Source organism: Lonchura striata, chromosome 23 (genome assembly GCF_050655825.1).
Source record: "Lonchura striata isolate lonStrDom1 chromosome 23, ASM5065582v1, whole genome shotgun sequence".
Taxonomy (NCBI): Eukaryota; Metazoa; Chordata; class Aves; order Passeriformes; family Estrildidae; genus Lonchura; species Lonchura striata.
The window spans coordinates 7,895,691-7,915,838 of NC_140725.1; the positions used below are offsets into that span (position 1 = coordinate 7,895,691).

General features: G+C 53.2%; 1 long non-coding RNA gene across 1 annotated transcript; it reads right to left on the reverse strand.

The window, feature by feature from the left end:
* Window positions 1–401: 401 nt before the first annotated feature.
* On the reverse strand, window positions 402–2,192 carry LOC146765574 (uncharacterized). The gene is made up of 2 exons (XR_014949950.1): window positions 1,104–2,192; window positions 402–833 (listed from the first exon to the last, which is right to left on the reverse strand). It is a non-coding gene; the product is annotated as an uncharacterized LOC146765574 (long non-coding RNA).
* Between the last annotated feature and the right edge of the window lie 17,956 nt (window positions 2,193–20,148).

Here is a 20,148-nt window from a genome sequence, read left to right on the forward strand (position 1 = left end):
GGGCTGCTTCACCTCAAATTTCCCCTCTCCCTCCCCAGCTTCCCTGGCAATCCCTGTCTGGGAGTTCCTTTGCCTCATCTCCAGCATTCTGAGCTCTCCCTGCTGCGAATCCCCAGCTCAGTTCCTTCTGCAGGAACAAACCCACCAGGCGAGAACTGGAATGGATTTTTAAATTCCCTTTTTCTCCCATAACCACCCTTGTAATGAACTTTTCCGCTCCAAGGTTTTCTGCCAGGCTCTGAAGTAACTCAGAGCTTTCAATCCAGAGAGGTTTGGTGGGAATGAGCTCCCTGGGATCCCTGGGGCTGTGGGAGCAGGGCTGGGGGCTCTGTGTGTATATAATATGTGTATGTAATTAATGTATATGTAGAGATGTATAGATGGGCACGGGGCCAGGGGGTTCTGCTCCTGGGGGGAAAAGGAGGAGGAAAAAGGAAAAGGAGGAGGAAAAAGAGGAAAAGGAGGAGGAAAAAGAGGAAAAGGAGGAGGCTTTGTCCTCCAGCACCCTGTGCTGGGCTCTGCAGCGCTTGGCCCCTGTCCCAAGGAATGTGGGATTCAGCCTTGGCCCCATTTCCAAGGGATGAAGGATCCCCTGTCCCAAAGGATGTGGGATTCCTCATCATTCCCTGTTCCAAGGGATGCAGGATTCCACCTCTCCAATTCCTGCTATTCCTCCCTCTCCTCCCTGCCCTTCACATCTCCCCGATCCCAGTCCTGATCTCAGTCCCAGTCCTGATCCCAAGCCCGATCCCGATCCCAATCCTGACCTCGATCCCAGTCCCGATCCCAGTCCTGATCTCAGTCCCAGTCCTGATCCCGATCCCTACCCCGACCTCGATCCCAGTCCTGATCCCAATCCCAGTCCTGATCCCAATCCCAGTCCTGATCCCAATCCCGATCCCAGTCCTGATCCCAATCCCAGTCCTGATCCCAATCCCAGTCCTGATCCCAATCCCAGTCCTGATCCCAATCCCGATCCCAGTCCTGATCCCAATCCCAGTCCTGATCCCAATCCCGATCCCAGTCCTGATCCCAATCCCAGTTCTGATCCCAATCCCAGTCCTGATCCCAAGCCCGATCCCAGTCCTGATCCCAGTCCGGACCTCGATCCCAGTCCCGATCCCAGTCCTGGTCTCAGGGGTTTGGGATCACCGGGGTGGGATCAGGAGACCTTTGCCGCTGTAGGGCTGGAGCAGGTCCGGGATGGGATCCCGGGGTGGATCCAAACCCCCGCAAGCTCCGGAGCCTCCCCAGTCCCGGTGCCGACAGCTGCCCCTTCTCTTAGGGGAGCCTCAGTCTGCAGATCCAAACTTTTTATTTCTATGTTTATTTTTCCCATCATTTTGATTTTTGGGTTAAAAAAAAACCTGATTTTTTTCACACCCCACATTCCAGTGCTTCTCCCAAGACCTCCAGGGCTCCAGGGATTTTTCCTGCAGGAATTCCCCCTGTTCAGGGCCCCCTGGCCGAAATCACGCCAGCCCAGCTGACAATCAAAGCAGACTCCCGAAAAACAGGAATCCATTGCAGTTTGATAGAAAAACTTTTTAAAATCCTCCCCTCCTCTCTCACCACTGCATCTCCAGGATAAACCGTCACCCACTGCTCCTCCTGTAAATAAACATCAAACCTTCTTGTATAAATTAAAAATAAAATAATTTTAAAAAAGACAAAAAAAAATTCCATTGATAAACATCCCAAAAATAAAATAAAATAAAAAATCTCCCTTTCCAGAAGATTGAAGTAATTCCAACTTCACTTTTTTTTGGAGCTGATTTCCAATCCCCACAGGAGAACAAAACAAAGATCTGGAACACTACAAATGTTGGAGTTTTCAATGAATCCGGGAGGGAAAAAAAATGCATGTAAATATTTTTAATAGGAGACATATCTTAAACAGAACTTTTTTTTGTATGTACATAACTCTCCTAGAGTTTAGTACTGAAATGGCTTCATAGTGTCTGTTTCAAAAAGGAAAGGAAAAGAAAATGTTTGTTATTGTTTTTGTTCTTACTCAATGGCCAAACTTTAAAAATAATGACAAAAAAAAAAAAGAGAAAAGACTCTAAAAATAATCTTTGCCAATGGATCTAGCACTGTAATGGTACTGTCTATTTTTTTTAATTATTTCTGTGCTGTGCCCATTTATAAAATGAGGAAAAGATGAAAAATAAAGTCATTTAAACATTGTCTGCCCAGGGCCTGGCCTGAGTTCTTGGTGCCGGCTGCTCCGGGCTCTGTCGTGCCCCGGGAGCGGAGGGAGAAGGTTCTGCCTGGCCCTGGGCCCACTGGGGTGGGCTTAATGGATGGTTTCCATGGCAACTGAGGAGCCTGGTCCATCCCAGCATAGCCATGGAGGATCCCAGTGCATCCATGGACGATCCCAGTGCAGCCATGGGAGATCCCAGTGCAGTCATGGACGATCCCAGTGCAGCCATGGGAGATCCCAGTGCAGCCATGGACGATCCCAGTGCAGCCATGGACGATCCCAGTGCAGCCATGGGAGATCCCAGTGCAGCCATGGGAGATCCCAGTGCAGCCATGGACGATCCCAGTGCAGCCATGGGAGATCCCAGTGCAGCCATGGGAGATCCCAGTGCATCCATGGACGATCCCAGTGCAGCCATGGGAGATCCCAGTGCAGCCATGGACGATCCCAGTGCAGCCATGGACGATCCCAGTGCAGCCATGGGAGATCCCAGTGCATCCATGGACGATCCCAGTGCATCCATGGACGATCCCAGTGCAGCCATGGACGATCCCAGTGCAGCCATGGGAGATCCCAGTGCAGCCATGGGAGATCCCAGTGCAGCCATGGACAATCCCAGTGCAGCCATGGGAGATCCCAGTGCAGCCATGGACAATCCCAGTGCAGCCATGGGAGATCCCAGTGCAGTCATGGACGATCCCAGTGCAGCCATGGATGATCCCAGTGCAGCCATGGGAGATCCCAGTGCAGCCATGGGTGATCCCAGTGCAGCCATGGGAGATCCCAGTGCAGCCATGGATGATCCCAGTGCAGCCATGGGAGATCCCAGTGCAGCCATGGACGATCCCAGTGCAGCCATGGGAGATCCCAGTGCATCCATGGACGATCCCAGTGCAGCCATGGACGATCCCAGTGCAGCCATGGACGATCCCAGTGCAGCCATGGGAGATCCCAGTGCAGCCATGGGAGATCCCAGTGCAGCCATGGACAATCCCAGTGCAGCCATGGGAGATCCCAGTGCAGCCATGGGAGATCCCAGTGCAGCCATGGGTGATCCCAGTGCAGCCATGGGAGATCCCAGTGCATCCATGGATGATCCCAGTGCATCCATGGACGATCCCAGTGCAGCCATGGGAGATCCCAGTGCAGCCATGGGTGATCCCAGTGCATCCATGGACGATCCCAGTGCAGCCATGGACGATCCCAGTGCAGCCATGGACGATCCCAGTGCAGCCATGGGAGATCCCAGTGCAGCCATGGGAGATCCCAGTGCATCCATGGACGATCCCAGTGCAGCCATGGACGATCCCAGTGCAGCCATGGACGATCCCAGTGCAGCCATGGGAGATCCCAGTGCAGCCATGGGAGATCCCAGTGCAGCCATGGACAATCCCAGTGCAGCCATGGGAGATCCCAGTGCAGCCATGGACAATCCCAGTGCAGCCATGGGAGATCCCAGTGCAGTCATGGACGATCCCAGTGCAGCCATGGATGATCCCAGTGCAGCCATGGGAGATCCCAGTGCAGCCATGGGTGATCCCAGTGCAGCCATGGGAGATCCCAGTGCAGCCATGGATGATCCCAGTGCAGCCATGGGAGATCCCAGTGCAGCCATGGACGATCCCAGTGCAGCCATGGGAGATCCCAGTGCATCCATGGACGATCCCAGTGCAGCCATGGACGATCCCAGTGCAGCCATGGACGATCCCAGTGCAGCCATGGGAGATCCCAGTGCAGCCATGGGAGATCCCAGTGCAGCCATGGACAATCCCAGTGCAGCCATGGGAGATCCCAGTGCAGCCATGGGAGATCCCAGTGCAGCCATGGGTGATCCCAGTGCAGCCATGGGAGATCCCAGTGCATCCATGGATGATCCCAGTGCATCCATGGACGATCCCAGTGCAGCCATGGGAGATCCCAGTGCAGCCATGGGTGATCCCAGTGCAGCCATGGGAGATCCCAGTGCAGCCATGGACGATCCCAGTGCAGCCATGGACGATCCCAGTGCAGCCATGGGAGATCCCAGTGCATCCATGGACGATCCCAGTGCAGCCATGGACGATCCCAGTGCAGCCATGGGAGATCCCAGTGCATCCATGGATGATCCCAGTGCAGCCATGGGAGATCCCAGTGCATCCATGGACGATCCCAGTGCATCCATGGACGATCCCAGTGCAGCCATGGGAGATCCCAGTGCAGCCATGGACGATCCCAGTGCAGCCATGGGAGATCCCAGTGCAGCCATGGGAGATCCCAGTGCAGCCATGGACAATCCCAGTGCAGCCATGGGAGATCCCAGTGCAGCCATGGGAGATCCCAGTGCAGTCATGGACGATCCCAGTGCAGCCATGGATGATCCCAGTGCAGCCATGGGAGATCCCAGTGCAGCCATGGGTGATCCCAGTGCAGCCATGGGAGATCCCAGTGCAGCCATGGATGATCCCAGTGCAGCCATGGGAGATCCCAGTGCAGCCATGGACGATCCCAGTGCAGCCATGGGAGATCCCAGTGCATCCATGGACGATCCCAGTGCAGCCATGGACGATCCCAGTGCAGCCATGGACGATCCCAGTGCAGCCATGGGAGATCCCAGTGCAGTCATGGACGATCCCAGTGCAGCCATGGGAGATCCCAGTGCAGCCATGGGAGATCCCAGTGCAGCCATGGGAGATCCCAGTGCAGCCATGGGTGATCCCAGTGCAGCCATGGGAGATCCCAGTGCATCCATGGATGATCCCAGTGCATCCATGGACGATCCCAGTGCAGCCATGGGAGATCCCAGTGCAGCCATGGGTGATCCCAGTGCAGCCATGGATGATCCCAGTGCAGCCATGGGAGATCCCAGTGCAGCCTGGACTGTCCCAGTACAACCTGGAAATGCTCCCCTGGAGAGGAGAAGCTCCAGGGAGAGCTCAGAGCCCCTGCAGGGCCTGGAGGGGCTCCAGGAGAGCTGGAGAGGGACTGGGGACAAGGATGGAGGGACAGGAGCCAGGGAATGGCTCCCACTGCCAGAGGGCAGGGCTGGGTGGGAGACTGGGAATTGGGAATTGTTCCCTGGCAGGGTGGGCAGGGGCTGGGCTGGAATTCCCAGAGCAGCTGTGGCTGCCCCTGGATCCCTGGCAGTGCCCAAGTGTCCTTGGAAGCGCTTGGAGCAGCCTGGGACAGTGGGAGGTGTTCCTGGCATGGCAGAGGTAATTGGGTTTAAGTTTCCTTCCAGCTCAAACCATTCCAGGATCCTGTGATTCCTTGAATTTCTGGGGAAGCCTCATGGCAGTGGGAGGGGATACGCCCCTCCTCTCACATCCTGGGGATCTCTCTGGGTCTGTTCCAAACTCACCTGGCAGGAGGAGCTGCTGGATGATCTTTGCATCTCACCCCAGAAATGCTCTTGGGCTGCCCTTGGCCTCCCTAAGGAACTCTGGATGTCTTTATCCAGCTCCTGCCCGGCCACCTCCCTGGATCCATCCCTGGAGCAGCAGGCAGGGTTTGGGTGTCTCCACACCACCCACAGAGCCATCCCCAGCCCCAGTGCCAAAGCCCGGGAGGCTCCCAGAAATACTCCCCCAGCCCCAGTGATGCCCTGCTGGCCTGAAATCCAGGGAACACCCTTCCCTTTGGGCTAGGGGAATGGGTTTTTATGCCCCTGCGTCCCTCAGGAAGCTCTTCTCCAAGTGCTTCAGCCCCAAGGGAATTCAGCAGCAGGATATCCCAGCCCTCAGCCTCTGCAGGGACAAATCCCACCCTCCTGGGAGCAGCTCAGCAATCCCTCCTGGATGGCCACAGCAGCAGAGCCCCAAATCCCTCCCTTCTCACCCCATTTCCCAGAGCGGGGCAATTCCATCAGCAATCCCTGCCTGCAGCAGCGGCTCAGCATTCCCGGCGGGAAGGGCCCTAACTCTGGCTTCCAGCCTGTCCCAGCCCCAATAATGACCCCACTGTGCCGTGCTCCCGCGCTTGCCAGAGCAGAAATGAGCAACTGCCTGCCTGAGGTGTTGGAATTTGGGCTGAAGGCTGGAAACAGCCTCTGATTATATCCCAGTCCCCATTTTTTATTTATTTTCTGCCCCAATGGCTCTTACAGGAATTTTCCATTCATGTGGTGCCGTTGCAGACCCCAGGATTTACCAAGACAACCCTAAATGTGGTTTATTGGGAATTTTTTTTGCACCCTATGAATCAGCCTCTATAAATCTCTGTGATGTGAGCAAAGCACACAAAAATAACACCAGGATTGGGATTTCACCTGGAAAATTAACGGCCCAAAGGCACCAAGCCTGTGGTGGTTGACAGGGATTTTACGGAACAGCCACACCTGAGTGGCCAGGTGACCACCTTGGGGACACACAGCTGGGAAGGGTCCTCAGGTGCCAGCCCTGAGCTGTGGAGGGTCCTCAGTGGGTCCCAAATCCTCCCTGAGCTTTTCTGGATACCCCAAATGAAGAGGATTTGTCCCATGTGCGGAACTGCTGCTCTGCTCCTGCCTCACTCCGTGGACACTCTGCGTCCCCTCCTGCCTCTCTGGAAAATCCAAATCCCATTTCAGAACCCTCTGCATTCCTGGACATGAACAACCCCTCCCCATCCTCATTCCCACCTCTTCCTGTTTCTCCCACCCTCTGCGGCTCCACAAATCCTCCTCCCTGAGCCTCCTCCACGTGTTTCTTCCCACCTTTTTTAGCTCCTGGCCCCTTTCCCCTGCTTTCCAAGGACAGGAAGCCCTTCAGGACAAAGAGTGCTGAAATCCCAGCGGGAATGGCCGGATACAGCTCCCTGTGCTGCTCCGGAGGCCTGGGGGGAGCGCTGGATATCTGGGCACGGGACACTCCCAGGATTTTCGGGCCATTGTTCAGGATTGGAGGCAAAGAGCAGAATTCGTGCTCCAGGAATTCCAGCATTTTCTGAGCCCTGCTATTCCAGCAGCTGAGCCAAAATTCCCTGGTATTTACCTGCTCCAGGACAATTAGCAGTGGGAATGCACCTTTGGGAACTGTGTCCCTCCTATTCCTGCCTATTTCCTGCCCTGCAATTGTTTTTCCCGAGGCTGAACCCATCCCTGTGCGGGACAGGACAGCTCGCCCCTTGTCCCACATCCCCGAGGACAGAGAATTCCCAAAGGGAGTATTTCCCACTATGGAAACGCTCCGTGTTTATCCAGGACTGCTGAAGCCCGGACATTTGGTGCCTGGATTTGCATTCCATGAGGAATTGTGCCCACTGACGAATCTGTGTTCCATCTAACGAGGAACCAAGCCAATTAAAAATAATGGGGAGCCTGAGCTGCTGCCTGGAACAAAACAATGATAATTATAATTCTAATAAAGACAAAATCCATCCCAGAATTCCCCCTTAGATCAAATCCAAACCTTCCAAGCAGATCCTGCCTCCCTCGTTTTTTGTAGCCCTCTCCCATCCCCACGGAGTCGCTGGGAATGGGGAATGGGAACAGCTGCTCCTGATAAAGTTCCCACCCCATTTCCTCCATGGCAATGAATTCCAGAGGGAAACATCAGCGCTGCCCCCACCATGGATGGGGGTTCCTGGAGCTGCCATGGGATTTCTCCATGGATTTGGTCCACTGAGTCACAGGGAGGCTTTAAACTGGGAGCAGGGATGGATACTGGGAAGGAATTCCAGCTGGGAGGGAGGGCAGGAGCTGGGCTGGAATTCCCAGAGCAGCTGTGGCTGCCCCTGGATCCCTGGCAGTGCCCAAAGCCAGGCTGGACACTGGGGCTGGAGCTCCTGGGACAGTGGGAGGGGTCCCTGCCATGGCAGGGGTGGAATGGGATGGGATGGGATTTAAGTTCCCTTCTAAACCAAAGAATTCCAAGATTCTGTGATTCCTTGAATTTTTGGGGAAGCCTCATGACAGTGGTAGGGGACACCCCCCTCCTCTCACAGCCTGGGGATCTCTCCAGGTCTAATCCAAACTCACCTGGCAGGAGGAGCTGCTGGGTGATCCTTGCATCCCACCCTCTTGATGTCTCGGGGTTCTGAAGGTTGAAATGACCCCAAGATCAGAAAAAGTCTTTGCTTCCCAGCCCTGCAGCCAAAGGAGTCAGGAATGCTTCGGATCGCGCTCTCAAGGTTGTTTATTTCCCTTATATATAACATTCTTTCTCTGACCTGCTGAGATCTGGCTAGCAGGCCGGCCATGGCATTCTGTGTGCCCCCTAGGGCGGTGTTTACATTTTATACTCAAAACTACGTGTGCCATGTTTGCAATAACGTGCCAATATCTGTCATTTGTGTCGGACAGTGTGTCTCTGCCTTCAACCAGCAGAAGTGTCACCATCACAGCAAGACATGGAGGACAAGATGAAGGAGAAGGTCAGGGCACACCAAAATCCCTCCACCTTGTACCCCCTTGTTGCTGTCGAGGCAGGACGGGAATGAGAAGACTCTGACTCAGAAGGTTGTGAGAGTAAAACTCTGGTTTATTCAAATACCCCTCTCTTTTATACAGAGCTCCGTGAGGACCAACTCCATTGGACCTGAAGTGAAAACAACCCACAGCACTGGTGCAGAGTGCTTGACGCACAGTGATGGAACTTAGCTATAAACAATGTGAACAACAAGAGAGATAAAGAATTATTTACATTCTCTCCAGCTCTTTCCCAGACTTCTGCCTGGCTAGAAACCCTCTGTTTCTGTCTTTGACTGAATCTGAGACCCACACCCCCTCAACCCCATTATAAAAATCCCAAAATTGTACTTTCCACCCTGTGTTAATCCAGCTATCACACCACTCAAACCCTTCTGGCTTGTAATTCCTCATACAAAGTTGGCAGATTTTTCCATGGGCTATAACTGAAGCCACAGCTGGTTTTTACTTCATGCCAGGGTCTATGAGCCCCCTGCCAGGGTCCCGAGACAGCCAGGGCAGCCAGAGGGATGTGCTGGACACTGACACCACCCCAAAAATCCTCAGCATTCCCTTTAAACAACACCCCTGGAGAAGTTTGGAAATGCTTGAGACATCTGTCGGAGCCTCTGGATCCAGGTGGATCCCATCCCCTCCCAGAACCTTTAAACAGGGCAGGAGCTCATTTTGGGAATGTCGGGTGAGGTCTCCGTGCAGAAATGTCCCCTCCAGGTGCCCATCCCAGCATTAGACAATCCCCGGGATGTTCCTCACACAGGGCAGGAGGGATTTTTGCCAGGAATGTTGCAGCTTTGCAGCTCAAGGTCGACAAATCGGGGATTTGATCTCTTTGAAGCCCCCCATGGATTCCCATGGAATGCTTTGGGAATGGGCAGGATCCCCAACCAGGACAGGGAATTGAGGGGCAGCAGGAGAAGGAATCGGGATCCTCCCCCGCCTCTGTCTGGAGCATCCTGCAGGAATTCCAGAGGCAATCAGCTCGGATTTGAATTACTGAACCTGTTTCAAATGTGCTTTCCTCCCCTTTATTCCCTCACCTGTGTCTCCTGCAAACATTCCCGGCTCTGCTGGCTATTTTTAGACGCCGGGAATTAACACCTTGATTTGCATCTTCCCTTGGTTTGGCCGCGGCTCAAAGCGATTTCAGGGTAATTGGATAATGACAGGGCTGCATCAGCCGAGGCGGTGACAAATCGCCACACCTGGGTCACGGGAGGGGCTGCGAGGGACCTGCAGTGGCCCCAGGGAGCAGCTGGAAGAGGGGAACAGAAGGAATTTGGGCCACAGAGGGAATTTTTTTTGGCAAATCCTAAAATCCTGCTGAAATCAGTTTTTATGCGTTTTAGGCTTTTGGGCTGAACTGTTTCTTTGGGAAACTGAGGCCCAGACAGGGATTTCTCTCCAATCCCACTAATCCAATATTTTCCCACCTGACATCAGCTGGGGATGCAGATGGGATGGGAACGATTCCTTCTGCTTCTCCCTGAGCTGGAGCTGAGGTTTCCTCTTGGCAGGGGCGCTCTGGAGTTAATTCCTGCTGGGAGCCCCAGGCCCTGTGCCCAGTGGGGCTCAGCTTTCAGGCTGAATCCACATTATTGTCCCCCAGGGAGATCCCGGGGCCTGGCCCAACCTTTGGAATCCAAAACAAGGCAAGAGCAGACAAAACCTGTGAAAAAGCTCAAAAAACAAGCTGTTTTTCAGGATTTCTTTCCTGTGTGTCTTGGAATCACAGAATCCTTGAGCTTGGAAAAGATCAGGGAGTTCAATCTTTAACCCAGCCCTGCCAAGACCAGCACTGCCTGTGTCCACAAGTGCCACCTCCCCAGGGCTGTAAAATCCCTCCAGGGATGGGGATCCACCACTGTCCTGTCTGGACAGCCCTTTCCAGGAGGGAATTTTCCCAAAATCCACCCTGAGCCTGCCCTGGCCCAGCCTGAGGCTGTTCCCTCTCCTCCTGTCCCTGGCAGAAGGGTGGATGTCACCTCGGAAGTGGCGCCCTGGGGAAGGATGTCCCAAACCTGATGTTCTCCATAGGAGAACTTAGAGGGTGCTTTGGGTAGGGAGCACCAAGTCCCAATCCTGTTTGCTGTGGGATATCCAGAGTGTGTTCCTTGTTCTGCACCCAAAAAGGATTTTGGATCACAATCTTCCCATCTCACCGTCAACTTCTACTCTAAAAAAAAACCCCTTATTCAGATCCTTAAATCCTTCTTCATGCTGCTGCCACTTCTCCTATAATGTCCTGAAATTCCAGAATGGTTTGGCTTGGAAGGGACCTCAAAGCCCCTCCAGAGCCACCCCTGCCCTGGCAGGGACCCCTCCCGCTGTCCCAGGAGCTCCCAGTGTCCAGCCTGGCCTTGGGCACTGCCAGGGATCCAGGGGCAGCCACAGCTGCTCTGGGAATTCCAGCCCAGCCCCTGCCCACCCTGCCAGGGAACAATTCCCAATTCCCAATCTCCCACCCAGCCCTGCCCTCTGGCAGTGGGAGCCATTCCCTGGGTCCTGTCCCTCCATCCTTGTCCCCAGTCCCTCTCCAGCTCTCCTGGAGCCCCTTCAGGCCCTGCAGGGGCTCTGAGCTCTTCCTGGAGCTTCTCCTCTCCAGGTGATAAAACAGGAGCAACTTGGGATAGCAGAAGGTTCCCCTTCCCTTCCCTTCCCTTCCCTTCCCTTCCCTTCCCTTCCCTTCCCTTCCCTTCCCTTCCCTTCCCTTCCCTTCCCTTCCCTTCCCTTCCCTTCCCTTCCCTTCCCTTCCCCTGCTGCTCTCCAGATCCCTTTGAACATTTTTGGAGCCTCACTCTGGGTGACCTGAGCAGATTCCAGCAACCATGACACAAACCAGGCACTTCCACATGAAAAAAAAATAAAAATCCCAGACCACAACATCTGGGGTAGTTCTGGAAAATAAAAGGAGGCTCTTCCTTGATTTTCTTTTTTATTTTGGGGGGGGGGGGAACAAAACTGCCACCAGCAACCCAACAAAAAGCTTTTGAGCCTTTTCCACGTGGCTGGGATTTCCTGCCTTTGGCAGGGGATGCTCCGGGCCCTGCTGTGGAATCGGGATCTTTCCCAATGCTTCCAAAACAGGAGACGCTTGGAAAACAAGAGGGACCAAGTGATCCCTGCCTGATCCTCATTTCTCTTCAAAAGTGACCTGCAGGATGGGCTCTGGGAATGCCACTGGGATGGCAGCTCCTGGCTCTGCTGGGGAGCCTGGATTTATCCTGCTGGGATGGCACAAAGCACAAACCCTACCCTCTGCAGGGTAAAGCCTGGATTTATCCCACTGGGATGTCAGGGACAGCTCCTGGCTGTAGGGTAAAGCCTGGATTTATCCTTTGGGATGGCAGGGATGGCTCCTGGCTATTGGAAATTCCTGGATTTATCCCACTGGGATGGCAGGGATGGCTCCTGGCTGTTGGAAAATCCTGGATTTATCCCACTGGGATGGCAGGGATGGCTCCTGGCTGTTGGAAAATCCTGGATTTATCCCGCTGGGATGGCAGGGACAGCTCCTGGCTGTAGGGTAAAGCCTGGATTTATCCTTTGGGATGGCAGAGACAGCTCCTGGCTCTGCCTGGATTTATCCCCCAGTACCAAGTGACTCTGGAACCCTTTGGAATAAGGATGCTCAGAGGGAGATGCCTCTTCCCAGACATTTGGCTCCCAGTCCTACCACATCCCTGCCACCCACATGGAATTCCTCTCATTCCAGGCCAGGATCCTGGGGAAAAAACAGCTTTGAACAGCAGGGCCCCAAAGTGCTGCTTTTCATGTCAAGCCTTGGAAAGGGATTTGCTTTGGTGTCTGTTCCTGTGATCCCAAAGGAGCTGCCTGCCATTCCTCAGTCACTTCCTGATCCACACATGTTGGAGCCACATCCCAGGTGGAATTTCCCTTCCCAAAACCCCCCATGTGGATGTAACTCATGGCAGGGACTGCCAGCAGCTTGTGAGGGAGGATGGTGAGGAGATCCAGCCATGCCTCATCCCTGACTTCTCTGGAAAACAGGGAAAAACAGGGACTGAACCCCAAATCCAACCCTACCACGTCCCTTATCCATGGAGCTAATGATGTGGGATGCTATAAAAAGGATCAGGGACACAGCAGGTGCTGAGGCCCTGGCACAGGGTGCCCAGAGAAGCTGTGGATGCCTCTGGAATTGTCCAAGGGTCCTTCCCAACCCCAACCATTCCATGAGGATCCCAGGCCAGGAAGCTTCGGGCTCTGGGCAGGTGAAGGGGGCAGGGGCTGGGGCCCAGCAGCTCCCTCTGGAATACAGATGGACCAGGGAAGCTCAGGAAAGGGGCTGTCCCAGGAGTTTGGGGTGTTTGGGAGAGGGCCGGGAAAGCAGCAGCAGGGAAATGCTGCAGGGCAAAACCTGCGGGGGATGAGGGACCCGGCTCTGCCAGCACCTCCCAGTCCATGGACCGGGAGCAGGGCTGAGCCCTGGGGGCTCCAAGGGGTCCCAGAGCGGCTCCTGCCGTGGCTCCAGGCTGATCCCGTTGTGTTCCCAGCACACAGGGAGCTCTGTGGGGCCGGGAAAGCCTCGGGAAGGGCTCCACATGGACCGGGAGCCAGCCGAGGGCGGTGGTGGCTGCGTTTGAAGCGCCAGCGCTGCCGCTGGAGGGGTCGGGGGTGCTCCGGGAAGGGGTGGTGGTGTTTTCCCAGCCATTCTGCCTTTCCAGCGCAGCCGGCGCTGCTCTGCCTTTGATGCCGGCATTCCCAGCTGGAGCTCAGCCTTGGCGATGCCGGCAGGAAGGGATTCATCCAGTCAGGGCAGTGGGATGGCAGCAGGGACAGCACTGCGAGCTCCCATTCACTACCCCAATTCAATTAATGCCTCACCTAAATTAATTTCTAACCCCTGTGTCTCAAGTGTTACCGGATCATTACGTGCCCGTGTAACGGTTTTATAAAAGCATTGCAAGCCAACACAAGTTGGAGCAGAGCCATGAGCAGCCTAAAGTTTTGCTGAAGGTGAATTTAGTTCTTCAAAGCGTCATCGACCTGAGAAACAGCGAGTGGAACCCACTGGAGTTCTGCAAATCACCAGGGGTCCGAGCCAGTCTCCTCCAGTCAGTGACTGCACAAATGAACCAGACTGTGAGCAGCACAGATGGGGAACATTTTTCATATTGTCTTAGGCTGAAGGATTTACCTGGGTGTGTGCTCTGTCCCACCTGTCAGAGCTGGGGCAGGGCTCTGCTGCTCTTGGGGCACTTTTCTTTCTCTCTCCCACAGCCAATCCTCCCTCCAGGAGATCTCTGCTGTCCATGGCCACTGAGTGTCCCTGCATGGCTGAGAAAATTCCATCATCCATGGGGAGATGCTGCGCCCAGGGGAGGAGCCAAGCATTCCTACCTGGATCCAATCTGACCTGGGAACAGCACAGCAGCCTCTGCCCCCTGCATTCCCAGAGGAGCAGCTTTCTTCCCCTGCATTCCCAGAGGAGCAGCTTCCTTCCCCCTGCATTCCCAGAGGAGCCCAGGCCCATCTCCCCCAGCCCTGGAGCTCCAAGGAAAACTCCCCCCTTGTGCAGATCCTGCTCCAGCAGAAGCACAGCTGGCACTGCAGGAGGGCTGAGCCCCCCTGGGATGGGGCTGAGCCACTCCCTGACCCACAGGGGACAGGGCTGCTCTGACCCTGGCACGGCTTTGGTTGCACCATTGTATTTGTAAAGAACTGTTATTCCTACTCCCATATCTTTGCTTGAGAGCCCCTTAATTTCAGAATTACAATAATTCAGAGGGAGCGGGTTTGCATTTTCCATTTCAGGGGAGGTTCCTGCCTTCCTGTCTGTTCAAACCAAGACAGAACTGCAGAGGGTCAGGGCTGACCCCTTGGAATTTTCATCCCACCAAAGGTGAGCTGCTTTTCCTGAACTCTTCCTGCAGCTTTCAACCCAGGATGCTTCAGACCAAGGAGGAAACACTTGGAAAAATGAGAGTTGATGGAAACAGAAGCATTGCCAGGCAGATTTGTGTATTACAAAGGGGAGCAGCACCTCCACCCACCCCATAAAATCCCTGTTTCCCTGGATTTCTTTGTGCTCAGCCACTGGCACAAAGGAGCCACATCTGAGCATTAAAATCCCAATTTGTTCCAAGTGCAGCAGCCACGGGGATGCCTCATCCCATTCTCCAGCACCCCAGGACGCTCTGACAGCGATCCAGGCGCTGTTCCCAATTACAGGAGCGCCAATTCCCAGCAGAGCCCTCCAGGAGCAATGCTGGGAGCTGCTGGAATCACATCCCGGGATTTGCAGGGATCCGTCCTCAGGATGACTGGGAAGCTGGGATGGGTCTGGCAGGAACTGTCTGTGGATGTGACAGCCTGGTCAGAGAGAGAGAAAGCCAGATAAGTTTGCCCAGGATCAGTCTGGGAAGCTTTAGGGAGCTGGAGATGATCAGTGATAGCCAAATATTAAAACAACCCACGGGTGGTGTTTTTCTAAATATCTCTTTTGCTGTTTTTTCTCATAAGGTTGTTTACAAATGGCCTTGTTAATTGGCCAATCATGTGAAATTTATTGATAAAATGACCAGTCAGGTCTACCTGGAACGACTGAGATCTAAAAGAAGAGAGGGTGAACTAAACGAGGCTTTTGCCACTCTGATAGGACTCTGCCATCTCTGACCCAGCAGTGACAGCTTTTCACCCCCTGGGCGCTGCCGAAGCCTTCGGGTGCCATCGCCCGGGCTCTGGCTGGCAGAGTTTGGCAAACCGAGCTCGTTCCCGATTCCAGGATTTCTCTTTGGTTTTCAGAGGTAGTGACCCTAAATTTAAACCAAGCAGTTGTTTCATTCCTTGAGAAAGGTTTGTGTATACATATTTTAATATTCTTTAATAAAGTTAGTAAGTTAATTAAGTTATAAATATGTCATGAAATAAAAACTTACGGAAAAGCAAATTCCTTCTATCCATTTTTGTCTTATTTCTTATCCTTATAATATCTTATAAAATCTATATAATATAAAAATTCAAATGATATTATGTAAATTAATTGAATGTTGTGAAATTCAAAAGAGAAGGCACTATATATTTACAGAATCAACCTACTAACATTTTCCATGTCTTTGTGTCATTGATAGAAATGGTCACACGAACACAGGTGTGTCTTGGTTTGAACAGCCAGGTGTCTGCTAAGGCAGGCAGGAACCTCCCTGGAAATGGAAAATGCAAACCCCCTCCCTCTGAATTATTGTAATTTTGGAATTAAGGGTTTCTCGGGCAAAGATATGGGAAGTGCAATAACAGTTCCTTACTAGGAAAATTAAAAATTCCAATGCAATAGTACAACCAAAGCAGTGCCAGGGTCAGAGCAGCCCTGTCCCCTGTGGGTCAGGGAGTGGCTCAGCCCCATCCCAGGGGGGCTCAGCCCTCCTGCAGTGCCAGCTGTGCTTCTGCTGGAGCAGGATCTGCACAAGGGGGGAGTTTTCCTTGGAGCTCCAGGGCTGGGGGAGATGGGCCTGGGCTCCTCTGGGAATGCAGGGGAAGGAAGCTGCTCCTCTGGGAATGCAGGGGGAAGGAAGCTGCTCCTCTGGGAATGCAGGGGGAAGGAAGCTGCTCCCCTGGGAATGCAGGGGAAGGAAGCTGCTCCTCTGGGAATGCAGGGGAAGGAAGCTGCTCCTCTGGGAATGCAGGGGGAAGGAAGCTGCTCCTCTGGGAATGCAGGGGGAAGGAAGCTGCTCCTCTGGGAATGCAGGGGAAGGAAGCTGCTCCTCTGGGAATGCAGGGGGAAGGAAGCTGTTCCTCTGGGAATGCAGGGGAAGGAAGCTGCTCCTCTGGAATGCAGGGGGAAGGAAGCTGCTCCTCTGGGAATGCAGGGGGAAGGAAGCTGCTCCTCTGGGAATGCAGGGGGAAGGAAGCTGCTCCTCTGGAATGCAGGGGGAAGGAAGCTGCTCCTCTGGGAATGCAGGGGAAGGAAGCTGCTCCTCTGGAATGCAGGGGGAAGGAAGCTGCTCCTCTGGGAATGCAGGGGGCAGAGGCTGCTGTGCTGTTCCCAGGTCAGATTGGATCCAGGTAGGAATGCTTGGCTCCTCCCCTGGGCGCAGCATCTCCCCATGGATGATGGAATTTTCTCAGCCATGCAGGGACACTCAGTGGCCATGGACAGCAGAGATCTCCTGGAGGGAGGATTGGCTGTGGGAGAGAGAAAGAAAAGTGCCCCAAGAGCAGCAGAGCCCTGCCCCAGCTCTGACAGATGGGACAGAACACAAACACAGCTAAACCTTTCAACCTGTGACAGGTTCAGTTTGTAAAACGGAACCTGGAGGATCCCAGAGCTGCTGGGAATTAACTGGGAGCTCTGGGAGGTGAAACAGCTCCAGGTTTGGCCCAGGGAGGATCTGAGGGTGCTGAGCTGAGGGGTTTGCAATCTCTGAATGTTCCAGCACCGGGAACCTGGTGCTGCTCCAAGCTGGAAGCATGATCCCAATCATTGGTTGTGATTTGGTTTCTGCATGGGCTGAGCCGAGGCTGTTTTAATGTGAAGTCTGGATTAAATCTGCCCTTCTGTGGCCAAGATGTCCCATAGTCATGTTGGTGCCAGAGCTACTGGAGCTCTGCCTTGGAGAAGGTGCAGAGCTGTTCCAGATGTGGGATTGGATGCACTGCTGGTCCTGGAGCTGGGAGCACTCCGTGCTGCAGAGTTCTGGGTGATTTAATCTCATTCCTAACTGGTTCTGTCCCCTCCTCAGCCACGGAGACTCCCTGTCACCAGCAGGTCACCAGAAAGCCACGTGCTGGGCAACCTCGCACTCCAGCTCCACAAAAAGCAGGAGAAAACCCCTCAAAAACGTTTTTTATGAGTGATTTCTGTCATGCCAGGCTCTTTTAAACACCAAAGCTGACACCATCAAACAGTGTTTAAAAGATGTTAAAATGGGGCTGGGTGTGTCTGAGTGTCAAAGTCCTCATTTCCAGCCCGTGCAGCCAAAGGAGTCTGAATGTGTAGGATCAGCTTCTCAAGGTTGTTTATTTTTCCTTATCTGTAATATTCTTTCTCCGACCTGCTGAGCTCCATCCAGCAAGGAAGCCATGGCATTCTGTGTCCAGCCTTGGGCAGCATTTACATTTTATATCAGAAATTACCTGCACGATATTTACAATAACATGCCCATATCTATCATTTATGTTGGACATTGTGTCTCTACCTTAAACCAACAGAAAAGTGTCACCATCACACCAAGACATGGAGGACAAGAAGAAGGAGAAGGCCAGGACACGCCCAAATCCCTCCATCTTGTACCCCCTGAACCACATTTTAAAAATCCCCAAATTCTACTTTTTCACCCTGTGTTAATCTATCATACTGCTTAAACCCTTTGTGGCTTGTAATTCCTCACATGAACTTGGCAGCTTTTTCCATGGGCTAAAATCGAAGCCACAGATGTTTCTGACTTCATGCCAGGGTCTCTGAGCCCCTGCCAGGGTCTGGAGCCAGCCAGGACAGCCAGAGGGACGTGCTGGGCTCTGACAGGTGTGGAATCCCCCAAATTCAGTGCAGGTTAAGTGTTCCCTTCAAGGTTCCTCTGGGCAGGACAAAGAGGGGATGAAGCTGAGATTTGGATTTTCTTCCAGGAGAATCCATCAGAATTCCCCTCTGTGGATCATCCATCACCTCTCTGCCTGTGTGGGACAGGATCCTTCCCCTCTCACAGCCCGGAGGATCTCATGGGAGGACAGGAAAACCTTCCCTCTCGGATTGGTGTGGGCTGAGCATCCCCCACACATCCACTGTGGTTTAGGGGAAAGCAGCATGGTGAAAAGCAGGGATTACAAGCAGGGAATAAAAATAGGGAATACACACAGGGAATAAAACCAGGGAGTATTGGCAGGAAATCCTCTGGCACTGCACAAACCCAGCTCCTTTCCAGCGCCCCCTCATCACTTTTTGCCCATGCTCAACCCCCTGACCTTCTGCAGCCAGTTTCAATTACTCCAGACTTCTTTTCCCAGATGCTGATTCCTTGAACTCCTCACTGAGACAGTCCCGGCCAATCTGCACATTAAACATTCCAGAGACTGGACTCGGCTCCGTGAGGCTCTGGGCAGCCCTGGAACCCAAATCTGCCTCCCTGGAACCCAAATCTACCTCCCTGAAGCCTAAATCAACCTCCCTTGAACCCAAATTTGCTTTCCTGGAAACCAAATCTCCTTCCATTGGGCTCAAATCTCCCTTCCCAGAACCCAAATCTTCATCCCTGGAACCCAAATCTCCCTCCTTGGAACCCAGATCTCCCTCCCTGGCACCCAAATCAGCCTGCTCAGAACCCAAATCTGCCTCCCTGGAACCGAAATCTCCTTCCCCAGAACCCAAATCTCCCTCCCTGGAACCCAAATTTCCCTCCCTGGAACCCAAATCGGCCTGCTCAGAACCCAAATCTCCCTCCCCAGAACCCAAATCTCCCTCCCTGGAACCCAAATCTGCATCCCTGGAACCCAAATCTCCCTCCCCAGGAGCTCCCCCTTCCCTTTCTCCTCCAGCTTAAGGCTATAAAACTTTGGAGACGTAATCTGGGCATTATCTGCCTTTTTGGATCATGTTCAACAGGAATTTTAGCTTCGTATTTATCTCCAGAATAAAGATAAATTCAGCTGCTTCTCTCCCAGAGGCTGCTTGGATTTGCAGGCAGCAAAGCAATTTTTCTCTGTGCTTTTCCTGCTGGGGCAGATTTATTTTTTTTGCCCCTAGATGATTTTATTTGTTTCCTACTCTGCCACAGCTCCTCAGCATTCCTTGGCTTGTGTTACATCAGGATATTCCTCCCTGTGGAAGGATTTATCCATCCAGAGGAGCTCAAAGAATTTTTCTCTATGCTTTTCCTTCTGGTCAGATATTTTTTTCTGCTGGTTTATTTTATTTGCCCCTATTTTTTTCCCCCCTCTGCTTTTATTTTATTTTATTTATCTACACTGCTGTAGCTCCTCAGCATTCCTTGCCTGTTGTAACATTGGGATATTTGTCCCTGTGGAAGGGCCCCCTGAATCCAGAACATTTTCCAGAGGTGGGACCTGGGGGCTGCTCCTGTTTTTCCTCCCAGCGGGTGCTGCTGGAAGGAGCAAGGAAAAAATCCTTCTCCCTCAAGGATTCACCCAAATATTCCAAACCTCCTCCCAAATTCCACCTGACAGGATAGTCTCCCTCACCCCAACATTTCCTCTCCTGCTTTAAGCACATCAGGATTTTTGCCCTGTTTTGGGGCAGAACCATTAATAACAACATTTATTTCTCTCAGCTCAGAAAACAAATACATTTAAAAGCTGGCCCTGTTCATCTTTGAACAATCCTGATATTTTTCTGTGGGGGAATCTTTTTTTGAACCCTCCTGACAAATCCTTCAGCATGCCTGCAGCCTGGAATCCATCTTCCCTGCTTCTCCCAGAGACAAGCCCTGCTTCCCACAGAACCTCCCCGGAGACACCAGACCTGGCTCTGCCCTCCCTGATTAAATGGGCCACGGATTTAATTTGACAGCAGATAAAGAATTCTGTCCAAAGGTGATGTTTCCAATGCTGCCTGATCCCTGGATGGACCCTCCTGCATGTGTGGTGG